Source organism: Neolamprologus multifasciatus, chromosome 2 (assembly GCF_963576455.1).
Source record: "Neolamprologus multifasciatus chromosome 2, fNeoMul1.2, whole genome shotgun sequence".
NCBI lineage: Eukaryota > Metazoa > Chordata > Actinopteri > Cichliformes > Cichlidae > Neolamprologus > Neolamprologus multifasciatus.
Window position 1 is genome coordinate 16,908,869 of NC_140440.1, and position 16,325 is coordinate 16,925,193.

General features: G+C 40.0%; 1 non-coding gene across 1 annotated transcript; it reads left to right on the plus strand.

Annotated features, from left to right (window-relative positions):
- Positions 1 to 7,968: 7,968 nt before the first annotated feature.
- Positions 7,969 to 8,050, plus strand: trnal-uag (transfer RNA leucine (anticodon UAG)). Its single transcript is given in 2 exon segments — positions 7,969 to 8,006; positions 8,016 to 8,050. It is a non-coding gene; the product is annotated as a tRNA-Leu (tRNA).
- Positions 8,051 to 16,325: the final 8,275 nt, after the last annotated feature.

Genomic DNA, 16,325 nt, shown 5'->3' on the forward strand with positions numbered 1-16,325 from the left:
AATTGAGCTGATAGAAAAAAAAAGTCACTTTGACATTTGAAAGCTATGTTCTGTCATCCAGTTACTGTAATGGAAAGGAAATTTTGTGGAAGCTTGAAGGAGGGAAAGTAGGGAAACCTGACATGGAAAATTATGTTTGCACATGTAAATAAAAAGTGCTCTTCTCCATGACTACGAATTAGTGTCAAGCAAAGATTATGATGCAGGGCAACCTTTCTCCATTTTCTGCTCTTGTTTCTGTCAGTCGTCCAGTCAATCTTACTGTCTGAGCTTAATAAAATAATCCTTCATGCTCTGGTAAACAGTTTGACCTCATGAGAATCCATCATGGTTTTTTATGTTTAATAAAGATGTTTAGGCTTTGCACTGACCTTCAGAGTGCTATGTATGAACATTTGATCCAGTTAATGCATGATGAATGTTTAACACACATGCTACTTCTGGCAGTGGGTTCATATAAAACAAGACACAGACTCTGGAGCCGTATACCTTGTAGTTTCTATATTGCCATCTACCCAAATATTTGCTAATTAGCTCAGAATAAACATTACAACAAAGCAAATCTGAAAGCAAATCAGCCCGAAAGGAAACGCCTGGATATCGTCAAGGTCAGTGGTGTGCAATGGGACTCATGCTGTTGATGCACCACTCAGTCTCTGAAGACACTTTTGGTGCTTTTACGTCAGTGTTTCACATCGAGTGTTATTCCATCCAGGAATGGCAGCGCAAAATGCTCAAAGGTTGGGCGAAATGGAAAAAAATAAGTGTACTCATGTTTTGGCATGAAGGCGGAGCATCTGTTGGGATAACAAGCCTTGAGTTGAGTTGAGTGGCACTGCTATTTAGTTTAATGTATTTATTTCTATAACAAATCACAGCAACATTCATCTCACATTATATTTTAAGGTAAGGACAACACAATAATACAGAGAAAAGCCCGACAATCATAGGAAACTTATGAGCACGCACTTGGCGATAGTGGGAAGGAAGAGCTTCTTTTTAACAGGAAGAAACCGCCAGCAGAACCAGGCTCACCAAGGGCCGCAACTGCTACTGCAGTGGTATCGTTCAGGGTGCCGAACATTTGAGCCAACGTTGGCTTTAACCACTGCTCGTTCTTTCTAATAAGATGGGTTTCCAAACTTGGACCAGTGTAGCCAAAAACCGATCGTGCTACTTTCTTAGGCTGTGGCTGCCTGTGGATTCTGTATTGTATTGATTCTTTCACTTTTCACAGGAGCTTATCGCTCTGTCATTACTTCCTGTTAATCAGTCAACATTTTGCTTTCAGTAGCCTCATGTTTGGGTCCTCCAGTACTTTCATATACATAACTCTCCAGAAGTATTTTACAAAAGAAACTTGGTGGTTTTGTGGTGTTTTTTCAATTATTTAGACTTAGTGGCGATGTTACGGACATGGCCTGGTGTGAAGTCTCATGAATATGCACCTTTATTAGTTGATCATTGACAGGTGAGTAGCAGGGAAACATGTCCCCCCCCCCTCACACACACACACACACACACACACACACACACACACACACACACACACACACACACACACACACAGAAAGTGAGAAAAACTAGGAGAAAAAAAGAAGAGGCACAAGACAGCAGGGACCCTGACAAAGGTGGCATTCATCAGGGTGAAAAAAGTGCTTTTCACGTCTATGTTACAAAAAAGATTTTTTTAACAAAACTTGTGTTGTTAAAAGAGTGCCATAAATCTGCGTGAGGGCATTTGCATGAGCAAACCTGCTGTTCAGCTTGAACCACATGCCTCCTCTTTGTTCCTCTGAATAACGACAGTTCCTACTGATACATAAAAAGTGGCAAAAAACAGAAAAGCTTGCTATAAAAATTTGATCATCAGTTCAGTTTTATAATTGAATTCCAAACCCCGGCTCATTCGATATTACGCACCACTCAAAGTTAGTCCTCTGCATTCTTTCTTAGCTGGCTGACACAAGCCTTGTGCTTTTCAGTGGTCTATAAACGCAGAGTGGTTTACACTGCCAGTGCCTTCATTTCATCTTTTGCAGTGAGCTGAACTGAAGGCAGTTTTATTTGGCCTCACCAACACCATGTTTGGCCATTACATCCCAACACTAGCTGGATTTACAAATCCTAAAATGATTGTACTTAAAAGAAAATGAAAACCACATTGAAGGGAACCAACGTGCACTTCAGAGACACACATGCCAGGAGACAGAGCTCTCAGAGTACATCTATGAGAAGTCTTTGCCTTTTTATGACTCATTTACTAAAGATTCTGATTATATCTTACATTATACACCAAGTCATTGGTTTGAAGTTCACTTATATATAATAATAAATATTTATTAAGCAATTAAGTCATTTCACATTATTAGATCCACAAAAATAAATCTTAGACATCATCCCATCGTCCAATCAGTGCACACCAGATTCTTGGATCACGTCATACATTTTCAAAGAGGATGTGCATGTGCTAAAAATGCACATGCAGATCCATGGACCATGTTTTAAGCTTATTTTTTTTGAAAATTTGGTGTGTAATGTAAAACCTTGATCAACTACCATAAACAACACATGAACAGAGAGTGTGGATGTTTTGCTAAAGAGTCCAAGTTACTCATTGGCAGAAACTCATAGACCTCACCCGGTCTAATTTGCAGGCCGTGTAATATGTGGTGGAGTAAAATTCTACTTTTACTGGTTGTACAGCCTGATAGTTTGGTCCGTGTGTGCTGCTCACAAACTGATATATTTAATCAACTGTAGTAATGATTCATTCACATGTCTCTTTTTAGATGGTCACTAGGCAACACTTTCACACCATAATATATTATGCATCACTCTGGAATTGTGGATATAGGTTAGACGTTACTGAAATGAAATTAAAATGCTGTGATGTTTGCATCAGGTTCTAGGTAAATGCCACAAATGAGTCATTATAGCCCATTAGCTGACAGTTTCGAGGTAACATGTTGATGTCACAGCATGTGATACGTACAGATAAAAACCTTCGGGGGCCTTAGGTGTACCTGTGTACACACCTGTGTGCCAGAGATTTTGTGTATTCAGTAAGATGTTTTGTAAATCCACTTTTTGTGTTTATACATTTGAAAGCAATAAACAAACTCAAACAAGAAGCTACAAGAGAAAAGGGCTTGACCTCAGGGAAGCTCCATCATTCATTGCTATTTATGATCTTACTTTCACTTTATGTTGAAAGTGGGAAATAAAGTCCACAGTGTCTTTTTTGTGTTTCTCTAGTCAGTCTTCTCATAGAGAGCTGCACCTACACTGCTGTCGCACAATGAGCAATTACATTTTTAGTGCACATTCATCGACTGCAGTTGCTTTTGTTTTCAAATAAATACCATCTTTGCACTTGAATTCCATCAATAATTTTGTAATATTATATTGTAATATTGTTTTTCTTGTGGAGAAAAATGTATTTATTGCAGTAATTGCATCGCCCTAACAAATAAGGTAAGGCAGGGCTTCAGCCTCGCATTATAGGGACCAAGGGAGCTTTTCCATTCAAAGCCAGCAGTGAATTGAGAAGGAGAAGATAACAGAGCAGAGCTGAGGGTTGAATATTGCCTTGAAAGCCTGAAACATGAATCACTTTAAAAAGGCCCGCCGAGACACAAAGAAATAGCTGGAACACCAGCTTGGACACACACAAATTCAAATGTATTAGTGGATGAAACTACACTATGAAAGAAAATAACAACTTTAAAGAAGAAAATCAGCTCCTGTGTGGTTTCTTTCCTTGTTTTCTTTGTTCCTTTTTGTTCTTACATTGTGTGTAGGTTCTTGCTTCTCTTCCTCCTCATACTTTCCTCATCTTCATCTTCTTCTTCATCCCCCTTTTCTTCTTTTCCCCTCTCTCTGTTCATTTTATCACTTTGGATTTCAGCTGCCTCATATATTCCCACAGATAGCAATACAAAGCAGTGAGCGGGAACTAATCTCTGATGTAGTTCATAAGGAGTGACATCTTTAGAAACAGTCTAACATATGGGAGGTGGGGCAGGTGGGGGTGAGGCGGAGGAGGATGCCAACGAAGCCCGCGGATTGCAGGAAGACAGGAAATTGTGGTAATGGTACACAGGGGAGTAGAGGGCTGAGGGAAAAAAAGATAATGGAAAAGTTTTTGATTGTGACAAAGCCTACTACAAGTTGTCTTTTCCCATTGTTTTCTTCAGACACTACATTACCCAGCATTCTCAGGACGCTTTTTAAAAAAGCAGTTTTAAGATACAAACATTTTTGTGACCTTTTCTCTTGGTTCTCTTCTTTCTTGTTCTTATTCTTTTTGTATATAAGTAGCACTAAAGTGCAAAATCCTACCAGTTTGTGACTATGGCTGCATTTAACACTCTATGGTTCTCAGCAGGCTTTCACTTTTATTTTTACCTCTGAGGATGTTCTCCACTCTGCATGCAAAATGTCAGACTCTAAAATGTGTATTCAAGCAAGAATGCTTTTCGAGATTGAAGCTGTCATGAAAAAACATAAAACTAAAACTAAAACATGCATTCTATTTGCTCATTTCTCATGTTTTCATTCTAGCTAGCATCACTTTATAACCACCTCATGTTCTTTAAATTAAATTAAATAAATCCTTTAAAATGTCCTAGCTATTAATATTTTGTTAAAAAAGAGGCAACCTCCAGGGCTGAAAACCGCAGTTCTCCTAATGGCCACTTGGGGCTTTTACCAAACATAAATAATAGCACGTGTTAGACCCACTTTACAGCAATATTGGTCTCAGTCAAAAATGTTCCTGTATTGGGCTATTTAAAAAAAACCAACACAACTTATGAGTGACTAATCTGATGATACGGGGATACAATCAGCAGCTTTAAGGGAAAATCGGCATTCCCCAACTGGGTCAAATCGGTCACAAAAAACATGCTGCAGGAAAACACTCCATGTGATTCCTTTGGTTGGTAGCAGATTGCCACTGTCAATCCAATTCAATTTTGTTTTTACCAAATCTCAACAACAGTTGCCTCAAGGTATTGCACGAAGACAGAAAATTGTGGTAATGGTACACAGGGGAGTAGAGAGCTGAGGAAAATGATAATGGCAGTCTGTTTGACAAGATGAGATCCTGCAATAACATAGAGAAAACAGAAAATCAGATTATTGTTATGAACAAGCACTTTGGTGAGAGTAGGAAGGAAAAACTCCCTTTTAATAGGAAGAAACACTCCAGCAGAACCAGGCTCAGGGAGGGACCAACATGACTGGTTGGGGTGAGTGGAGGGAAACTGGACAGAAGATACACTGTGGAAGAGAGACCGAGATTAATAATAACTAATGGTTAAATGCAAAGAGGTCTATAAACGCAGAATCAAAAGGGGTTAGTGAAGAAGAAACACAAAGCCCCCAGCAGTCTAGGCCTCTCGCAGTGTAACTAAAAGAGGATTCAGGGTCACCTGATCCAGTCCTAACTAGATGCTTTATAAAAAGGAAAGTTTTAAGCCCAATTTTAAAAGTATGTCTGTCTCCTGAATCCAAACTGGGAGCTGGTTCCACAGACTGAGAGCTGAAGGCTCTGCCTTCAATTCTTCTTTTAAATACTCTTGGGAACAAAGGTCACCTGTGGTTTGCATGGAACTTGTCTAGTTGAGCAGTTGTAAGAGCTGAAAAAGTGCAACATGAGCCAGAAAAGGAGAGTGTTCACCTTCAAAGTAAAAGTTTGATTTCCAGTGTCTTCCATGCTGGTTTTTGCCAGCCATTTGGGAAATACTAATTTTCCCTCATGGTGGCCTCAGACTGATCTCTAGACTTGTGTGACTGGGGCCTCGTGGCAGACAAGTTAGCATTGAGGTTAATGGTCATGTGACTACCACTGTCTATCATCTCCATTAACTTAACCAATTTTGGGTCGTAGTTATCATCTGGAGTTTTTTTCTTGGAGCTTTCTGACAAATACATTTGGCCCACGTGTGCGGTACCAACCAATGAACAATTTTGAACTTCTGTTTAGGTGAGGGAACTTACACTCAGTCTGCTTTTGTATCGGTCGGGGCTGGATTGACATGAATTTGACAACAGATTACTTTTCAAACTCACTTCAAATCTTCTATCTTGAGCAAAAGGAAATACACAGAAAGCTTTTATGCATCCTGTCTGAGACATTTCTGCTGGAGAACAGAATCTATCTGCTGCTCCTGTGTTGTGACGTCCACAGACCCACCTTTGTCTTCACTGCACTGACGGTGCTGATCATCTGCATCCTGTCCTGAAGTTTTTAATATGCCACAGATTTCAGTGGATTCAACTTGGCAGTGAGTAGCTGAAGAAATACAAAGTCCATGAGAGGTTGTTTGTGCCCTGCAGCACAAGTAGCTCCCGAGATGCAGTACTGCAGTTCACACAAATACGAACACATCGCTACTTGAGTCCTGCTGTAAAAGAGTCATCTTGATGGAAAATTATATAGCTATAGATGACAATTATGTAGAAAAAATATATAGCTTCATATGTTGTGTTTTAAAAGCTTAAATTGATGAAAAAGTAGATAATGTAGGACGAATATTATTTATTATTTTCTCTACAGTTTGTAAAGACCAACCCTGCTTGGCTGATTCCCACGTGCAATGACAGTCACGTGCATCTAAATAATAACTGTATGTATGGATTGTAAGTATGTATTGAGTTCTTTCTACTGCACATAAATAGCATTAAGTACACTGCTGAGCTCTTGCCATGCTTTGTACTTTTATGTCCTCACTGTTCACACTGTTCTCAAGGAAACTCTGAAGTTTCTATCTCTGCAGGAGAATTGTTCTCATGTCTGCCTCTGGTGACATATTATTGTAATTTTGTGTGTGTGTTTCTTTTTTTTATCCGAGTTTAACGTTAGCTGTCAAATTTCAGCAGCTTGTTGTTTTGTGTTACGTTTTGGACTTTGTACTTAAGTCTGCTGCCCTTTAGCTACGCTGCCAGGAATGCTCATCAAATTTCAAAATCAACCATGATTCATTTGCAACAGTTAATGCTGGCAGAAATATGTAAATATGAAGCAGTTCACAAATAAAAAAAATAGGCAAATTAAATCTTGCATACTTGTAATGTAATTTCACATAGGAAAAATCAACTACTTTGGTTTTTAATCACACACTTAAACATACTGTCTCTGATCCAATCATGTGGCAGCAACACAATTCTTGTAGGCATATAGACATGGTCATGACAACAGACTTAGCAAGTGAATAGAGAAGAAAGGTGATTTACGCAGAAGAGCATCTCTCTTCACTGAACACCTGTACACAATATTTGTAAATTTCTTGAACAAAATGACATTGTGTACGATGAACAAAGAATTAACTGAAATAATATGTGTACATCTGCCAGCAGATGTTTCACTTAATACTTGAATTAGAACATGTTAAATTCTTTTAATTTTCTGTCCTCCTTGTAGCATAAAGTGCTACAGGGACATATTTTATTCTTATCACATTAGCTCCCTTAACAAAATGCCACTGTGTTTGTTCCACAGGCATTTGGATTATCACAGGAAACAGGCTCTGGGAGAAAGAAAAGTTGATGACTGTCAGTGCCTGTGGAAAAACAGCTAAAACTAGCAAGTAAATAAATCCTCTCCTCAAACAGGAAGTCTCCTGCAAATCGCTGTGGTCGAGATGTGCGATGAGGAGGAGTCAGGGTGGAAGCGTTTAATAACTCCATTTGCACTTAGAGAGAAGATTGAGATGAATTTTCCCACACTGGGTTTGATTAAACAGGCAAGTTCAGCCGGTGCAGGCTCCACCAGGTATTCTCAGATTAGTACATATTTCAGCTGACCTGGTGTGCTACTTTACATGAGCTGTTTGGATAATGTCTTTTTGAAATGTGTTTTATCACTGTGATTGGTGCTTAGACCAATACGATACAATAATACAATAAGGTCACAGTAATGGAAGCAGCTCTATTTGATACAGCTCTACATCCTACAGCTGTGGTAGTGTGGCCGAGTGGTCAAAGGCGCTTGATTTAGGCTCCAGTCTCTCAGGAGGCGTGGGTTCAAATCCCAGCACTGCCAGTTATATAGGAAGTTGTTCTGTATAGGGAAGCTGCTTCCATCTCACCCTGGTCTTCTCTTCTCTCACAACCACCCTCTGCATATCCAGATTCTTCTCAGTGGTGTTTCTCTTCCTTTTGTCCAGCAGATTCAATATCTTCAGTATCCTTCATCTGGTGTACCCTCCACCCTGCCTGCACTTCTTCTCCTCTGTTGAGCCCACACATCTAAACTCATCAACCTTCATTATCTCCATTCCTTCTATGTTCATCTTTCTACCTGTCTCCCTCTCATCCACACACATGTATTCTGTATTCTACTGACTTTCATTCCAGACCTCCCTCTTTCACCTGCTCCCTACTCTCAATACAGATCACAGTGTACCTAGAATCCTGCCTGTCCATCACCAATTTAATCACACCCCCACCCTAAACCAATATGTCCCTACTCCTGCATGCCACACCACTCTTTCACTGTCCCCATACATGTCCTGCACCACCCTCTAATACCACTCCTAACTTAATCATGCAGTACCACATTTGATCTCTTGGCACGTTATCATGTGCTTTCTCTGAATCATCACAGCTCCTTCTGACCTTCTCCATCAACACTCCCAGAACATCAAAAAATGGTGGAAAGCCCTCCTGAGCAAGGCTCATGTCCATACCACCCTGAGCTTGTCCAATCTCGGAAGCTAAAAAGGGTTGAACACAGTTCATTCTTGAATGGAAGACCCCCTGGGAATAGTGGGTGCTTTAAGCTTAGAGTGGCTATGATTTGGGAGATATTAAACCTGAGGGTTTGTGGTTCGATCCCAAAATATCCTTGGGTAAGATACTAAACCCTGAGTTACTCTCAGAGTGTGAATGTTTGATAGAATACACTTAAAATGCTTGTGTGAATGAGGCTTGTAGAATGGAGTTCCCAAGCATTATGAGACAGAATCTATCTATTCATCCTCTAATTCTTTGAAATGGCCCCTGAATTGCTTCTGTCCTTCCATTATGAAACTCCGCTCCCTGTAAACTCAAATAATTTCCCACATTGCCTTTATTGTCACAAGCTGTGCTGCCTAAGTCTATCCCGACTAGAATGCAATTAAGACTTAACACCTAGTTAAGGCTCCTAGCTCCTAGCCACTTAGAACCATGATGGATTACTTAAAAAATGAGTTGGAAACCATCAAACCGACACACTGCAGGGTCAGAGGCTGGGAAAAGGTTTGTTGGAACACTGTATGTGGAAATGACACCAAATACACAGAAAAGGTCAGACAGAAATATACGAGCAACTTGGGATTCTGTCTGCATAGTGGCTCAGTACTATGCAAAAGTTTTAAAAGTCTTTAAAAGCCTTCAAATTTAATCTTTACCAAAAACATTTATGATCCATTTATTTTTTTTATTTAAAGTCTACAGGGCATATTTCTGTATATATATATATATAATCTATATCATATATCATTATATATGATGTCTATCACTCCTTACTCTTTACTTTCTGCAGGTTTTGACTGAGTTACTATGGCAACACAGATACCGAATGACTTGCTTGCTAAAGAGATGGGTGTGGGAGAGTTAGTATGTGTGTACCAGCACAGACGGAGCATCAAAAGAGTTTAAGAATGTAAGCAATCACTTCTGAACAACAGAGCTAGACCGAATTGTTTGATCCACAGACTAATCTTGCATCTTCTCTAAGGTACTTGCACCTTGAGTTTTCCGCCTCATACACAGTCAATGCATGAGAAGCTTTTTTTCCTACATCTGAGTGCACCCAATTCCCATCTGGATCAGCAGCAGCGGCGGTGAAGAATGCTGGTGGGAAGTTTGAGCGGCTGTGGCAGAAATGGAAAAAAGCATTGATATCGCTTAAGCTTCTCATAGTACAGCTTGTAGGTGCTTCATCCCACAACCAGTCACATTTTTTTTAGCAAAAGTTGACGTCTTTTCCAACTGTAGCAGTGGGCAGTGGGTGATGTCCTGTATCCTTCTTATTGCCATGGTGATTGGTCCACATGCTCTCCTGCTCCTCACATTAGTTTCCTGCCCACTGGCCTATTCAACATTTGTCTGGATTAAAAGGATCTTCAAAGAACTTGGTTCCTTCCATTTGCAAGCATTTATATTTCAGTATAGTTTATTTAGTAGTATGACTCCTTATCTGAACAATTGTCCTGCTGTTACATGGTCCTTATACTGTCTCTGTAATGGTGCCTTTATTTAGTTTTAGCACTGAGGCTACATTTTTATGTGGTCATCATCATCCTTTCTCTCTCTCTCTCTCTCTCTCTCTCTCTCTCTCTCTCTCTCTCTGCACATTTAAGAAAGAGAAATAAAGGAAATAATCAGCAGCTGCCCCTCAGACTGGTGTACTGCATCCTTCCACCTGTGACATGGAATATCTGAAAACAACTTAAAAATACTGGCTTAATAAAAGGGTGTGTGGTTACTCCCAATCCTTCCCTCTCACTCTTGCTGCCATCCTTCTGTCACAAATCACCCCTGACACTCATTTCCACCCACTCCACCCTGCTTGCACTCTCTTATCTCTTTCAGACTCCACCTTCTGGATAACATGTACTCTAGTCCACTTGTGTGTACCTTCCTCCACTCTTATTCATCACCCTGTCTAAGTATTTGTTCAACACAGCTATTTCTGTCCACTGCCATCTGTCCTTCTACGTTTCTCACCTTAACACCATACCAACCCAACACCTCCTCTGTTCCCTTCACCTACATGTCCACTGAATTCTGGTCCAATCACCATTTTCTTCCCCAGAGAGACACTCTCTACCACGTTATCCAAATTACTCAAGAGTTCTTCTTTGTCTTTGAACTGACATCCAGCTCATGAGGTGTACGAACTAACAACATCCACAATCCCTCCTTCAGTTTCTAGCTTCAAACTCGTGATGTCTCCACTCTCATCTCCTTCACCTACCTTTCCTTCTCTCCCACTGTGTCCTAACATGCCTTCTTCCTTTCTTCTTCCCTCATCGTTACCTAGCAGTGGCACGATTTCCACTGGCACCCTATGGGCAAACAGCAGCAGAGGCAGCCGTCGTGAACCCAAGCCACAAATTATGCAGTATGGAAATCTCATTCTTTATGATGCACATGTCTGATTTGGCAACAATGTTTCTGCTGGATGCCATGTGTTGATGTAACCCTCTCCCTTTGTCTAGGCTTGAGACCGGCACTGTTAAGTAGGGCTAAACATGGAATTCAAAATGTTTTTGGTCCTGAATATTCTAGTTACAGAGATTAAGATAACTCATACTGGTTACATGGACTAGTATTTATATAGCACGTAGTCAAGACACATTTATACTACAAGTCACATTGATACAGAGATTCATTCTATGTCTTTTTTCCCACACACAGAGTAACAACCGGATTCAGTACAAACCACTGTCCTTCCAATTACTGTATAATCTGCCCTACCACCTGAGCCACAACTGCCCAGCGTATCCTAAGATGACACTATGTAAAATAATATATACAAACAAAAGAATGCAATCATGGACTAAGGGCTTGGCATCTGATACATATGATTTTTTATGAGGTCAGGCTAGTGCGACACATGGAGCGATGAAAGCTCTTATTCCAGAACTCTGAAACCACTCTGTGCCTTTCTCTTATTTTTGTATATATCCTTCTTAATTGTTTGTTATGTATTCCTGCTGACTATTTATGTTTTATTCTGGCATAGTTGGTTTGGAGCACCTGGAATTTTGTGGTGCATGTACAATGATAATAAAGACTATTCTATTCTATTCTATTCTATATACTGTAACTGTAATTATTTATCCTTGGTGTTCATTAGAATTGGGATAAATGAAAGCACTTAGAGGATGTTGCCTGCTTATATGCATCAGTGTAACCTGGCCGTGGCTCTGCCAGGATGCTGTGACCATGCAAGAGTTTTGTAGGTTGATCTGCTTTGATCAGGTAGCTAAACTGCAGATCCTGATATGCAGCTGAATGGAATCTCAGCTGAAAAAGATTGACCCCACTTAACTCTGATGAATCAGGCTGAGTACCAGCAGTTAATCCAGAGGGTTTTAGCCAGCTCCCCTCTTAATCAGCAGGACCCGTCAGCCTTTCCAGCCTTTAGTTTTAAACTTTTGACCTGATGCTTTTTTTGCTGACAACCCAGGGGAAAAAGCTTTTGTCTTTCCCAGTCAGTCTTTTTTCATAAGTCTTAACTCTTCATCTTTTGCTGAGCGTTGTGGAGTTTGAAGGATATTTTAAAACATCAGCATCCTGCTGGTAACTTCTACATATTTAATATTCATCTATGCGGGAAGCATCAGTTTTATTCATTGACTGTGACAAATTTAAGTAAACACAAGCCATGTTAAGTACTTTTAAGTCTTCATATTAAACATAAAGTGTAGGTGAGAAATATGTGAAAATAAATTCCAATAACTTTGGTTTAAAAAGGTGCGAAACTTTCTACTTGCCCTAGGCCTGGAAATCTGAGGGGCTGTACCTTTGCTGTTCTAAGGACTTAATTGTGATGGATAATATAATTTAGATGAACTGTGAGTCTACTGAAGCCTTTCCCCCAGTGTAGGGGTTCAAGCTCATATTACCCCTGGCAACAGTGGAACTTAACCTTCTCCATCTTTTCTCGCTGCCCCTTTAGCAGCTTCTTCTCAGTCTTCTCAGGTGGGTTGCCTCTATTACAATTGTGATCTTCAGCTCCGTGTCAATCACAACTATGTCAGTTTTGTGAGACATCACCTGCTAAGCTGTCAGTAAATTAACATCCCAAGTGGATGAGATCTGTCCAGGATGTGACCTACATCTTGTCCTGTGAGAGGACAGACTTCAGCCCCCTTGGAGTTCCAAGTTGGCTAATCGGTTGAGCGGACAAGTCTTTGACACTAACATGTGAGTTAATCAAGCATTTTTTGATTTTACTGACCAAAAGTGATATTCCAGAGATAATCAGAGATGTGTTGGCCTCTAACTAAATTCTTTTATAGGTTAATATGACAAAGATACAAAATATTTGCCCCTTGTAAGATGAAAAAACAGTTTGTGAAACCTGCTTTTGTCTTCTGTCAGGTGAAGAAGTTTTCATCAAAACACCAGCTGTCAAGCTTTTTTTTTTTTGTTGAGACAGCTAAAAGATAATTAAGTAATATTGGACCCACTGCCCACAGATGGAGATCTTTGGATCGAGATCACTGACAAAAGTGCACCATCACCCGGCCAAAAACTTTTCACATCACTCGTCTGAGAGCTCTGAGTGAGGGATGCAATGATGAAAGTCTCTCAGGACTGTATCATTGAGGAGGTAGCTTATAATCCTCTCATTTGTCATCATTTTAAAATTCCATAATATCAGACATATTATTACTTAACCGCTCAGAAGCCAGAGTTGCAATATATAATCTACTGCTCGCCACTTTGAAAATTAAGAACAGCGAAGATAATGATGTGTTTGCCCTTTACGAGAAGAGTGAGGCCATCTTCCAAAATGAGCCCTCATAAAGCTTGGATGGTCACTGGGCACTAAAGTCTATAAAGAGATGAGGAGAGGAAATTAAGGTATTCTACTATATTATTGTAAATGTATTACCATGTTTGATATTTACATCAGTGGACATAATCATTTTTATTGTCATAAAGTCAGAAATAAATGTATCACATTGGTTAAAGTTCATTTTAATTTAGTAAAGTAATAGAAACAAATGTTTTATGAATGTGATTTGGCTCTTAGGCTCATGCACGTCACGAAAACCAGAAAACCACACAACACTTTTTAATTGTCTCACATACTTTATACACTGATCTTGCTTTGAGACACTTTGGGGACAATTTTCTTTATCCACAGCCAACCGATTACGTTTGTGTGGAAATGGAATCAGATCTCTTTTGGAAGATTTTCTGTCAAGTTCATCACATCAGTGTTGAAGAAAAGGTAAAGAAGTCTTCAGGACATTTCATTTCTGAAAAATTCAAGCAAACATCATAGAGACAGTAGTAAGTAAACATATTCTTACATCCATCCAAAGTCTACAAGCACTCTGCTGTTTCTGTGATGATATGGTCACGAATGAGAGTGACACAGTCACTTCCTCCTCAAGTGAAAACTGGCATTCACATGTGTTCTGGTAATAGTTGATATTTCAGAGTCTTGAAACCTGAAAAATTGAAATAATCAGTCGAATCTAAAGGAAAGGCTGCGCTGCCAAAGAGAGCTACAGAAATCGTTTTCAATCCCGGTGCAAAAACCAGTGCTGGCTTCTCACTAATACGTACAAGGTGTCCTTCTAGAGTGCTGCTGTTTTGTGCTGGGTAATGGCCACACTGACATAGGTCTCTAATTCTCACATGGATGTACCATGGATGCTTGTGAAAGAGTCCTTGGTGTCACATTTAAATGCACTGGTGAATTTTGACCTTACGCTCATCTCCTCTTCCTTCGACAAAGACTTTATGGCTGTTTAAAAGGGGGGTTGTTATGTCTCAGCTTTCAGTACCTCGGTTATAGCAGTCTGCCAAATCATCACTGCTCGGTATACTCCAGCAAATCTGGAGCTGTGCAGATCACTTTGTGATGGGTTTGCATTCAGCTTTAACATACTGCTGGATATTGTTCAGCTGATAAAACACCATTAGTACTTTGCTTAGCAATTGGCCATCACAGAAACAATGAGCCCGGCAGGTTCAGATCAGCTGTAATTATGGCTTTGATAGCTGCAAGGCTAGACATAGTTAAGTAGGCACACTGTACCTCCTTACAGAGGAGGAAAGTTGAAGACGTGCAGAATACACTACTGTTATCCACTTCCCACAACACATCATGCAGCAGTTACTGTGTCCTCTTTCTTTTTCTGTGTGTTTGTCATTCATAATAAATTTTCTTCTGAGGGGACAGACTTTAGAGACATGATGTTCTATGTTGCAGAAGTAGAAACTGGAAGCAGGGAGTCATCCCCTTCTCTGACCTCCATAGTCAAACAGGAAACTGATGAAGACCAAGATGCATGGAAAAGCAGGTACAGCTACTACAGATACATAAACGTGGCTAAAGTAGGGTGACCATATTTTGATTTCCAAAAAAGAGGAGTGTCTGTGAGCACAGAACAACCACTCACAAAGCAGCAGATTGAGGATGATGTCACACATAAGTAAGTAAGTAAAATTTATTTATATAGCACATTTTCACAGAGAAAAATCACAAAGTGCTTCACAATAAGATCGGACATACAAGTTAAAATTAATTAAAAGCCCGTTTGTATAAAAATGTCTTCAGCTGCTTTTTAAAGGAGTCAGAAGAGTCTAGACAGCGTAAAGACAACGGCAGAGAGTTCCACAGCCTAGGTGCCATATGGTTCCTCTGTACGCCTATAGGAAAATCCCGACATTTTCATCAATCTTGAAAATCCCCCCGGACGCCCCGGACAGAATGTGAAAAGTGGACATGTTCAGGGAAAAGAGGACGGTTGGTCACCCGAGGCTTAAGGGAGGCAGCATCAGAGGTGTCTGAAGTGAAGGGGTGTATGCACAGCAAAGACAGCCGGCAATGTCGGGACCAGAAACTTTGCAGCTTTGGAATTTGCAAGAGGCACTGCTGATGCCTGTTTCTTCATTAGAAATACCTGTTGCTAATCGCAAAATTAATAACATAACATAACACAACAAATTCACACTGTGGTAAGTACAATAGTGGGTTACTGATATAACCTGAGCCTGGAATGTGCATTACTGCAAAAAATCTATCAGCTACAAAGAGATCGAACAGTCAAATTGATTTATATATGACTGCAAAGACTGCTCCATAGTGGCCGATACCTTAGAACCATTAGAGTGTGTTAACAGCTCTGACACACTCATCATTCATGCCATTCCCATCATTCTGTGTACCTATAAAGTAGGAAGAGGATTATCATAAACTACACAGACTTTCTGACAGTCAGTCCCCAGATGCTACAAACATATTTGAATCTCATTTTCAACACAAGGACTCCCCAGAGCTGTTTAGATATACTGGCTGTGCTTTTTGTTTTGCTTTATTTTTTATTATGTGAGCATATTGATTTAAACCTTCTCTCTCTATCTAGTCCTACACCAGCTCCAAGATGTTGGAGACATCTGGGTGGGGGTTCAATGTCTGTGGAAACAGACAAATTCTTGTAGACTTTTGGTATGCCTGCTGCTGTAGACAGCTTACTACAGCTGTTTCAGTTTTCTTGGGAGAAGGTTGTTTGTCTTTTTTATTCGCCAGAGGCCTACCTGACGGCGCTGCATGACAGCTAAGTACGTAAACGCCACCT